Here is a 12,119-nt window from a genome sequence, read left to right as displayed (position 1 = left end):
GGCTAAGGTGAAGCTTGTGTAGTATCTGACGTTCTGGGCTACGTTTACAGTTCTGGAGGATAGGGCTGTCTGCATTAAAGTTACAGTTGTGGAGGGTCAGACCTTCTGGGCTGAGATTAGGGTTCTGGATGGAGTTTGGGTTGTGGAGGGTAAGACTTTCTGGGCAAGTTTTAGGAGTGGGTTTGGCATGGTTACCCTGGCTACAGATAGGGTTAAGGTGGGTATGTCTCCCTGGGCTAGGGTTGGGGTTGTGGAAGGTAGGGCTAAGGCTAAGGTGAGGATGGGTAGTATACCTCTAGCAGGTGTTAGGATGGTTAAGGGTATGGCTTCAGGGCTCTAGGTTCTGGGTTGTAGATTGTAGCACTCCCTTGGTAGTGTTATGTGTGTGCATCCTCAGGGTAGCGTTAGCATTGCTGCAGGTCTCGTTATTTGGATGAGTTCAGAAACGGTGAGGCAGAGGTATTCCAAGTATAAGTTACATTCAACTGACACCTATCACTAAAAGATTAGAAGAACTTCTCCTTTCATTTTAAAAGGGATCTCTTGTGTGTTTAACATTGCATTCCAAAAACTACATCTACAGAGCATTCAGATTGCAAAGTCAAGGTCTTGTACTTTAGGAAATACCAGAACAAAGGTTGTCTATGCAACCTTAATTTGGCCTTCTTGTGCCTATACATTATTACAGTGTTAAATTACATAGAATCATAGAAATGTAGTGCTGAAAGAGCCCTCAAAAAATCAGCTCATCCATTTTCCCATCTTGAGGCAGAACCAAGTACAACTAGATCATCCCTGATGGGTGTTTGTGCATCCTGTTCTTAAAAACCTCCAAAAAAACAGGGATTCCACAACCTCCATTGGTAACTTATTCCAGTACTTAACTACCGTTATAGTTAGGTTAGATATTAGGAAAAACTTTCTAACATGATCACATACAAAACCTATTTTTAAAAAGTCCAGTTTTTGATCTTTTGATCATGTTAAGAGTATCAACTGCAAATTAAGAAAGGTAATTATTTCACTCAACTTTGAATTGACAAGGCTTGTTTGGAACTCTGGGTTTTGGACACCATATTTCTAAAGATGAAAGACTGTTTGAAAGAGTTCAGAGGAGTACAAATAAAATGGTAAGAAGTTTGCACTATAAGACCCACGGGACAGTTTGAAAGAGCTGAGCTTGTTCAGTTTAGAGAAAGGAAGACTGATAGGAGTCATGATGACTGTCTGCACATACAGAAAGTGATGTTAGAAAGAGAACAGGGACCAATTGGTCTTATTCATCTACAAAGATAAAACAAGAAGTTATGTGTTTAAGCTGCAGCATGGAAAGTATAGGATAAATATGAAAAACTTGATAATTATTAGAATAATTAGGAACTAGATATCCGGTGATTAAATGGGACAGAAAGATTCTTCTAAAAGCAAAATATCCCAGCCTAACTGGAATGACCTGTACAACTTTAGATAGCTGTAGCAAAGAAGTGTAATAATGATAAGGGAATACTAAATTCATTTGTTGTGGGATTGCCCAAGACTTCAGTCGTTTTGATCACAGTTAATTAGACATACTATGAAGATGTTAAAAAGAAATTAGAATTGGCTATACTTGGCATTATCTTTTGACTTCTGTTTCTATATATAATAGTGGGAGGGTAGATCCACTGTAGTTGAGATTAAGGCTATGTCTACACTTGCAGAGTTTTTGTGCTGTCAGTTTCAACCGTGATAGTGAACCGGTGAAAGAAAAGTGCTGGTTTGTGTTCTCACTCACTTCCACAGGCTTCAGACAGTGTTTACATTTGTAGCACTTCCATTGCTGTTGAGAGCAGCGCACTGAGGGCAGCTATTCCACAGTGAAGCTCGCTCCATTTTGATGATGGGTCTTGTGGGGAGGGTTGATCGCAGGGCATCCTGGGTCCCTGCACAGCCTCCTCTCCCCAAACACTGATCAGATCCAGTAGCTCAGCATTGCTCCAAGCAGGGGATTGTTTGCTCTGTGGAGCAGGCATTGTCACCTGGCCAGATAAGTGAGCACTTGCCAAGAAAACAGGAAGGGGAATTTCAAAGTTCCCGGGCTTTACGGGGGAGGGGCGGACGTCTGTTTACCTGGCATTAGAGCAGCAGAGCTGCTAGCCAGAGTGGTCACCGAGGCATGGTGGGATATCCTTCGGAGGCTAAAAGCTGTGTAAACAGGAAGAACGTATCTTCACTTGCACATCACCACAAAAGCATCACCGGTAACAGCTGTACATCTCTCATGGAGGTGGTTTTCTTTTTGTGGCAAAACTCAGAAGTTTCACTGCAAAAAAGTCATTGGCAAGTGCAGACGGTCCCATGGGTTTTGCGAAAAAAGGGACTTTTCCCGCTTTAAACGGCAAGTGTAGACGTGTCCTGGGATACAGTATATGCAGCGCTGATAGTGCTGCCTACAGTTAAGTTCCCTGACACTTCCCATTTTAAGACATTTTTCAGTTGTTTATCCTTGTTTATATTAAAATTTTCCAAGCTTGGTGTCTGCCTTAAGCTGTCTGCATGTGTGTGTTTGTTTAATTAGTATTATTTCGTTAGTTTCAGCTAATATGGTTCAGCCATTTCCAAGAATTAGATTAAGGAAAGAGTTAAAAAGAATCAGAAGGCAAGACTTTAAACATTTAACAATGAGCATTGACTGTGTTAAGTAAAATTAACACTTTAAGTTCTTTAATGTTCTTTCCCTTTAAGTGAGAGACAGTAACAGAAAGAAACAGTGTGAGGAAGTGAAGGAAAACCCTCTTTTCACACTTTCTGAATGTTTTCCAACTGGTAGGGGTAAGTAGTTTAGTGTTGGGTTTGTTTGTTTGTTTTTTAACGTACTCTTGGGGTTGTGTTTTTGTTTTTGTTTTTGTTTTTGATTTTTCAAAGGAAAAACCGTATTTCCTGATGGGAAAATTTCCACAGGAAAAATTTCCGTTTTCTGGACAGTTCAAACCACAAATTCCTCTGAACAAGATGTGCACAGGATAATCTCATATACTCACTGTAATCTGTTATCACTACTTATTCTCCCTCAGAGTCTCAAAAGTACTCACTTACCCTTGGTACAAATCTTATAGCCACAACCTAATAAATGACTGTCACAGTTTCAGGGTATCTGCACCTGTAATTCCCCCTTCGGTGATTCCTTGAGGGCACTCACTTATGGTTTCAGGCCACCAGACGTCATCTCCTGAGTGGAAACCCATGTCTCTCTTCCTCCTGATCAGGGGTTTTCAGGCTGCACAGCCTCCTGCCATACATTATTCATAGTGCTCAGAGAGAAAGCAATTGGGGCCTGCCCTTGGACAGAAGGTCCTGTCCATTTGTTCATTCAAAATCAAGGATTCTCAGACCATTTAAACTCAGCCCTTTATACTCAGACTTGCTTTGTCTCCCAGCCTCCTGAAGAATGGTAAAACCAGTTGCTCCTTCAGTCCCCCAGAAGGTCAAGATTCAAAGCCAGCCTTGGGGATTTTGCATTAGTCCCCCCTAGAGATTTCAGGAACACACAAATACACATCACCTGTATTGGTATAAAGGCTTATGAATATTCGTACTGTCTGGCCCATCTCAGTATAATGGCTTTTTGAAGTTTTCATGCTTTCAAACATAAAATACTGTAACGTTCCCAAAGATATTGCGTATGGTTGCAATATCTGTCACAATGCTGTAACTGTCTCATTTTTTTGGTCAACTTGCTGGTCTTTCCCTTGATAGTAGTGATGTCAGGAGACAATACTTCAAGGAATAATGCTGTAATTCTGCTCTTCTAGGCAATAATGATACCTTGAGCTGTGTGGAAACTGGATTTTTCATTTTGGAGGGAGTTTTGTGATTCCAAAATTTCTTGCATTCTGGAATAAAATAAAATAAAATAAAATTCTAGCAGACTGAAATTCTAAAAAAAAAAATTGGCTCTTTGAAACATTTCATTTTGACAAAATCAAAATGTTTCTTTCCCATTTTGACTTTTTTTTTATATTGTATTTTTGAATTATAAAGTTTGTTTGTTTTTTAAATAATTGAAATGTCTTTTTAAAATGGATAATTAGAACAGTCCATTCTGAAAAAGTCAAAAAATGGAAAGTTTTGACTTTATCAAAACACTGGTTTTTTTAATTTCCATATTAAAACATTGTCAAATTTGACACATTTTTATGAAATATTTCACTTTGAGTGAATCAGCATTTTCTGATGGGAAAAATCTTTCATCTGAAATTTTTGGACTAGCTCTAAGGACAGCCTTCATTCATATAGTACCTTTCATCCATGCCATGGAGATATACTTTAAAATGCAGTGCCTTTATTAATGATGTAACACCACCACTGGAACTCCATTCTTTACTAAGTTGGGGAAGCAGTACTTCCTGGAATGATAGGTGACAAGCTGATACTGTTATGGGTTGGGTTAAACATAATTGAAACTGGGGGTTGTAATAGCTTTCCTTCAGTATTGATAAATGTAGAATACAATTAAGTTCCTTTAGGGACTCTGTTAGCTGAAGTATAGCAGCTTCCATCCAAAACACAGGCACATGTCACTGCCCAAAATGAAGGCGCATGTGGGCAGAAGGGTTCTGCTTAGTGGAGTAGTGTGTGTCTGTGAAAGAAGCAAAAGAAACAACAGAGAAGCTGAGAGAGAAGGATCAGAAATCCAAAGACAGAGCCAGAACAAACACTGGCATTATGACCCCGATAAAAGCCTGGAAATGGAGCATTTGAGCTAGAAAGATACTTAGAACTAAGAGCAAATAAACAGTTTCCTGTTGTTTGATTCTTGATGTGTTCTGGGAAATAGGACTTTGTATATTCTTTGTAAATAAATAGGATTGCATCACTTGGTTTATCTACATGAACAATTAGTTTGCAGCAAGCTGGGTTGTGACTCTACCCCATGCTACTCTGCCCATGGACTAACTGCCATGTGGATCCTGGTGACGCGCATTAACAATTTATTCATACACATTAATCTAGTCCTCTTTGAAACCAGACTAGATCAAAGCACATTAACGAACTGCTAATACGCATCAGCAGCATGCCTGCAGACCATTAGGCCACAGCAGGCTAGTGTGGGTCAGAGTCACACCCGGGCTTGCCGTGGACTAACTGTTGGTGTAGAAAAGCCCGAAGAAATACCTGATTTCAACATCAGTTTCTTCTCGACTGAAACAACATACTAGCTCCGAAAGTTTGGCCAACCACTCAGATCAAAAAAGGAATAACAATACTTTCCTGTTTCTTAGTAGTTAAAACTTCAGGACAAACAGCTGCTTTTACCATAGGTTCACACTTACTCACAAACTTAAAGGTTACTGAATCTTTATGGAGAATAAGATGATGCACCAAATTCTAGTCTCCCATCTCTATAAATGTGTAGTAACTCCACTGATTTCAGTGAGTTATTTGATACTACCTAAATCAATATATCAGGGATTGGCAACTTTTGGGATGCGGCCCATCAAGGAAATCCGCTGACAGGCTGGAACGGTTTGTTTACCTGCAGCGTCCGCAGGTTCGGGCGATCGCAGATCCCACTGGCTGCAGTTCGCTGGTCTAGGCCAATGGGGGCTGTGGGAAGGGTGGCCAGCACATTCCTCATCCCACACCGCTTCCTGTGTAGAAAATTCTTGGTTAGCACAGAGAACAGAAAGTTACAGCATCATCCATTCTGGTTACCCAGAGCCTTAGACAAGCGATGTCCACCCTTGGCTTCTGTTCTGTCTCCCTCTGAGCTCTTTGTTCAAGTTCCTAGTCCAGTCCCACCTGGTCCCTCCTCAGACCGTTTTTGTCCAGCTGGTCAAGGGGGTGGGCTTCCATGATCATTAATTGCTAGGTGGTAAATGTCCCAGTGTTTGGCTTTGCCATTGTCTTCACGGACTCTCCAATCACCTGGGCCCCAAACCCGAGACAGCTAGGCGCCATTCACACCTTTCGTATAGCCTACCCAAGAGCAAACAGCCTTTTCCCACCACCTAATTAACCATGCAGCATTTAGAGGATACTGAGGCACACATAGAATTCACACAAAATATTTACAGAAAATTCCCACTCCGTCACAGTACTGATCATGTGTGAACAATTAAATTAAACAATTGGACTTAGCTGTTGATCCTATTTTTAGCTAAGTAGTTAGTTGTCACATAAGCCCCATTTTTTATGTTGTGATACACACCTCTGACATTTTAACCATATTTCATACTTCTTACCACAACAGCATTTCTATGTGTATTTAATATTTTTCTATGACCTTTAAGGTTTCTGCCTATGTATATTTAATCACCATTGTCTGTTTCTCTCCAGTATTAAGATACAAATATATTCACTTTTATCTCTGCTTTTTGATCATGAGGCCCATATACCTCCCTCCCTCATGGAGGATTGTTGATTATTGAACAAATTAGTCTTTCTGGATTGATTTTCATTGCTATCTATTTTCCTCTCCTGAGTGGTGATGTGAAAGAGAGGCCTGTCTCTCCTGCATTTAACATACATGCCGGATGAAGAGAGAGTGGAGGAGGTAGGCTTTATAGATTGCTGGCACTGAAGTGGAGAGGCAGCGGATTCATTATCGTCATAGAAATTTACCTAACCAAGGCAAATGGGGGAGAGAATAAGAGGACAGCCAGCTTCTCAAATAGTGAGAATACCAGGAAAGTGAATCATTGCAATAAAAGCTTTGCAGTATTGAGTTCCTCTTAACTCTTACAAGCAATAAGAAGTTCACATAGTGTGTATGGTAACACTCATTGTTTCATGTTCTCTGTGTATATAAAATCTTCCTACTGTATTTTCCACTGCATGCATCCAATGAAGTGGGCTGTAGCACATGAAAGCTTACGCTCAAATAAATGTGTTAGTCTCTAAGGTGCCACAAGTACTCCTGTTCTTTCTGCACATATTTAGTAGACATTCTTTTATTACACTGAATTTGATGGTTCAGCTCTAATGTTTCACTTAAAGGCTATCAACATGTGCATTATCTCTCTGGCAAGCGAACCTGCTTTCTCTGTATACGAAGCACGCTTCTCATAGAACATGGCCAATGTTTATTTTGTGGAGTTGATTCTTAAATGACAAATCTCTTTTAATTTCAGCTTGATTATACTTGTTGACCTAGTGGGAACTCAAAATACTGCAAAAACTTTTGTTGAGCAAGGCATTTACTTTGACAGTATTGGGAAAAAATGAGATATTCTCATGTGACAATACATCTTTTTATGCCTGAAAGGTATTGATTTACAATGGGTATTTACAGCTCTTCTCATGAAGTATGTACCTTACAAACTGGTTACAAGAACAAAAACGTCTGCTAAGCTGACCTACAACATTTTAGATTTTTAAAGCAATTAGCCCTGATTCATGAGTCTTGCAAAGGAGGAGGTGGTTCAAACATGGCTTTAACTTTGAAGACACCTGTGTTGTTCTGCAGTCTGAGGACACCTCTGCACACCACCAGCCATATGCATGAGATTATTTGAGTTGGTTGCCAGTAGTCTGAAGGAGCTAATTTAGCATCCGTGGGTAACTAGGGTATAGGGACACCATGGCCATACCCTTTCCACCAGCCACTGCAGGGCGGTGGAGCAGTAGCTGTTTACAGGGGTTTTACACAACCCAGGTGGACCCCTGCACTGCAGTGACCCCATACAATTCCCAGGCAGCTAAGCTAGCTTTATGACACTTTAAGAATGAGCTAAATATGTTTTAGTAAGATCCCATTGTGTGTGTATAATAAATATGTTTGTTGAAACATTTCTGTACAAAAGCTGTGGTGATTTTTCAATGTGTTCCCATTATCATTGATGACTGAGTGTTTTTTGTCTTTGTTTTTAATTCCTCTTAGGGAGAGACAGCTGTTGTCCTGCGCTAGAAGTCACAGGAATGCTTTCTTTTTCTGTTTAAATATAAAGCTAATCAGCAATAGAGCACGCAAAGTTGTCTTACATTTACAGAAAGGCCATTAGAACTGGTGTAGTATGTTTTTCTATTTTTCAATTCCATTTGTTTTTTGCATAACATAGCAGAAGTGCTATTCTATCACTTAGATTTTTTTAGTTCCAGGGCTCTTATAGAGATTTCTTCTCAATTTGTTCAAAGCTGAGGCTCTTAAATCTCTCAAATACAAACAGTACAGATAATTCTATTTAATTGGCCAAATCCTGTTCATTGTTGCACTGGTGTAAATCCAGAGTAACTACACTTGCAACACTGGAGTTACTCCATATTTACAGCATTGTAACTAGCAGAGTGTATGTGAATTAAGTAAATACATGTTCTCAGCAATCAGAAACCCGCATCTTTCAAATCTTTATTTTCAACTCCTAGGCATCTATAGCAACATGCAAAATGTTTCATCTCCCCCCCGCCCAAGGATTAGGTTTATGTTAGTAATACATATACATTATTATGTCAAGCTATACATTGTTCTGATTTGAGCAGCACCCATATAGGCCTAGGCTCCATAGACCATCATGGGAAAATCAATAAACTTGTATTACACATATATGACAGACTGAACTGTAAGAACTGATATGATGTGTTGGATCAATAATGAATATTATAACCCAGTTCCTAAATACTGTCACTTAGTAGATAAGAGAGGGACAGTATCTGCTCCCAAGGAACCAATAATACTAAGTGACTTAATAAGAAAGATGGATCAAACTTCTGACAAGCTCTGGTACTATTGAGCAGATTGAAAATGTTACTAGTAGCCCACATAGCCACCTATCAAAGAGACAGGTCAGCTCTTCATTCTAAATACAAGTTGTTTATAATGAAGTTGAACAAAATAAAACTATAGAGCAGCGAATTTTTAATTGAGAAGCAATTTTATGGAAGTATGGACATACCAGTTTTAGAGTTGCTTGAAATGTATGAATTGAAATATTTTTAGTTAAAAGAGAATAACACTCTTTTTTAGAATATGGAAATTTTCATGAAAATTGTTTGTTTTCTTGTATTTTGACAAAATTGGAAAATGAAATTTAGTAATGTGTATTCACTTAAAAAAAATTTCTCCCCTCGTTTTTCAGTGACCAAAAAGAGAGAGAGAGAGAGAAATTGTGTGTGTGGTGGGAGGAGACACTGAGGAAAAGGTAAACCCCAAAAATTGAGTACTGAAATTTTCCTATAAAAATGTTCTTAAAAAAATTTCAATGAAAGGTCATTCCTTTTCCAGACCTGTGGAACGAAAATGACTTTGAAATTCATCATGATTAATTGTCCCATTGCTTGACGAGCTGCACTCATGTTATACTTTTATTGTACGTAATTACACAAACCACACATCTTTTTCACAAAATGTTTTTGAAATGTTATGCAGGTACATCTGGGCATAGATTATCACTTCATTTCCTATAGGCTTTCCACCAAGGGAAAGCAGAATTCCAGTTTCAAAGTCTTTTAGATTCATTTTGACGGCAATGTTGTGAGAACAGAGTTACTCATCCTTAAGGAGTAGTAGCTAATGCTTCATAGAAGACATTGGGAAAAATTCTATTGATAAAGCAACCTGCTTGAATATAATTTATCTGGGTTTTTTGCTTCTCTTTACTGTATAGCTGAAAATATTTGCATGAAAATGGGATCTTACTTTCTTAAAATTTCATCTGTGGCTGTTGCTTATTCCCCATCTGATTATATTACGGAAAGTTTTATAGTAAAATAATTATCATATGCCTTCCTCTGCTGTCTAGAACCAGCGTTTGATGGATCACTCCCTTGCAGTGAGCTTGGAGCTCAGATGGTAGGTTTGTGAGGGTATTAAATGAGTAATGTATTCTATTTGTATTAAAATTCCTTAATGAGTCCCAAGGAGAGATAGGAAAGTAGAATCTTCACTTCAGGTTTTCCACTTCAGGGTTGGTTTCTCCTTTTCTCCCTCCAATTGCCTTTATCTTAACAGGACACAGATTTAGGTATTTTTACCCTATAATATAATGTGCTGGGGGAGTCCACCATGTTTGCTGCTGTATGAGGCTATATTTTGAGTCAGGTGCTTGCTCCCTTGCCCAGTTGCTGGACCAGGAAGGTGCCAGAGGCATCAGAGCTGAAGAGACTCTCTTCCTGTGTCTTATCAGGGCCTCAGAGGTATCTTGAAAACCTCAACCACCATCACCACTGACACAGCAATGGGAGTGTTTACTTACAGTTACCACTCTGTGCCACCTGAGGTACTTGGGTTATCTATCTAAGGTACTTATATGACATCCATTGCCTTAGTCTCTGAATGCCTCTCAGTCTTCAGGTTTCAGAGTAGCAGCCGTGTTAATCTGTATTCGCAAAAAGAAAAGGAGTACTTGTGGCACCTTAGAGACTAATACATTTATTTTATTTATTATATCCTTTTCTCAGTCTTCAGTGTATTTATCAGTGTATAAAAATAGTTGTTTTCTATTCTAAGTAATGACATAATATTACTGGAGGAGAAATGTGGAGGTGATTCCCATTGTTTGGCAAGGACAAGAGAACTGCCTCACTAGGATCCAAACCCTACTACCTTCAACACAGACTACATGGACTGAGTCGATGAGTCGAAAGAATAGTAAATATGGCAGGCGACCAGCTTGGCTTAATGGTGAAATCTTAGCGGATCTTAAACATAAAAAAGAAGCTTACAAGAAGTGGAAGGTTGGACATATGACCAGGGAAGAGTATAAAAATATTGCTAGGGCATGTAGGAATGTTATCAGGAGGGCCAAATCGCACCTGGAGCTGCAGCTAGCCAGAGATGTCAAGAGTAACAAGAAGGGTTTCTTCAGGTATGTTGGCAACAAGAAGAAAGCCAAGGAATGTGTGGGCCCCTTACTGAATGAGGGAGGCAAACTAGTGACAGAGGATGTGGAAAAAGCTAATGTACTCAATGCTTTTTTTGCCTCTGTTTTCACTAACAAGGTCAGCTCCCAGACTGCTACGCTGGGCATCACAAAATGGGGAAGAGATGGCCAGCCCTCTGTGGAGATAGAGGTGGTTAGGGACTTTTTAGAAAAGCTGGACGTGCACAAGTCCATGGGGCCGGACGAGTTGCATCCGAGAGTGCTGAAGGAACTGGCGGCTGTGATTGCAGAGCCATTGGCCATTATCTTTGAAAACTCGTGGCGAACCGGGGAAGTCCCGGATGACTGGAAAAAGGCTAATGTAGTGCCAATCTTTAAAAAAGGGAAGAAGGAGGATCCTGGGAACTACAGGCCAGTCAGCCTCACTTCAGTCCCTGGAAAAATCATGGAGCAGGTCCTCAAAGAATCAATCCTGAAGCACTTGCATGAGAGGAAAGTGATCAGGAACAGCCAGCATGGATTCACCAAGGGAAGGTCATGCCTGACTAATCTAATCGCCTTCTATGATGAGATTACTGGTTCTGTGGATGAAGGAAAAGCAGTGGATGTATTGTTTCTTGACTTTAGCAAAGCTTTTGACACGGTCTCCCACAGTATTCTTGTCAGCAAGTTAAGGAAGTATGGGCTGGATGAATGCACTACAAGGTGGGTAGAAAGCTGGCTAGATTGTCGGGCTCAACGGGTAGTGATCAATGGCTCCATGTCTAGTTGGCAGCCGGTATCAAGTGGTGTGCCCCAAGGGTCGGTCCTGGGGCCGGTTTTGTTCAATATCTTCATAAATGATCTGGAGGATGGTGTGGATTGCACTCTCAGCAAATTTGCGGATGATACTAAACTGGGAGGAGTGGTAGATACGCTGGAGGGGAGGGATAGGATACAGAAGGACCTAGACAAATTGGAGGATTGGGCCAAAAGAAATCTGATGAGGTTCAATAAGGATAAGTGCAGGGTCCTGCACTTAGGACGGAAGAACCCAATGCACAGCTACAGACTAGGGACCGAATGGCTAGGCAGCAGTTCTGCGGAAAAGGACCTAGGGGTGACAGTGGACGAGAAGCTGGATATGAGTCAGCAGTGTGCCCTTGTTGCCAAGAAGGCCAATGGCATTTTGGGATGTATAAGTAGGGGCATAGCGAGCAGATCGAGGGACGTGATCATTCCCCTCTATTCGACATTGGTGAGGCCTCATCTGGAGTACTGTGTCCAGTTTTGGGCCCCACACTTCAAGAAGGATGTGGATAAATTGGAGAGAGTCCAGCGAAG

At 40.3% G+C, this 12,119-nt stretch overlaps 1 long non-coding RNA gene across 1 annotated transcript in view; it reads left to right on the top strand.

Annotated features, from left to right (window-relative positions):
* Window positions 1-7,937, top strand: part of LOC125643107 (uncharacterized) — a 278,185-nt gene extending 270,248 nt beyond the window's left edge. The window contains exon 5 of the long non-coding RNA XR_012670069.1: window positions 7,862-7,937. This is a non-coding gene — a long non-coding RNA (uncharacterized LOC125643107). The remainder of the gene's footprint in view (window positions 1-7,861) is intronic.
* Window positions 7,938-12,119: the final 4,182 nt, after the last annotated feature.

The sequence above is a fragment of the Caretta caretta genome, chromosome 9 (genome assembly GCF_965140235.1).
Source record: "Caretta caretta isolate rCarCar2 chromosome 9, rCarCar1.hap1, whole genome shotgun sequence".
In the NCBI taxonomy this organism is placed as follows: Eukaryota; Metazoa; Chordata; order Testudines; family Cheloniidae; genus Caretta; species Caretta caretta.
Note: the sequence above shows the minus strand (reverse complement) of the source record. Positions and strands in the feature narration are given on the sequence as shown.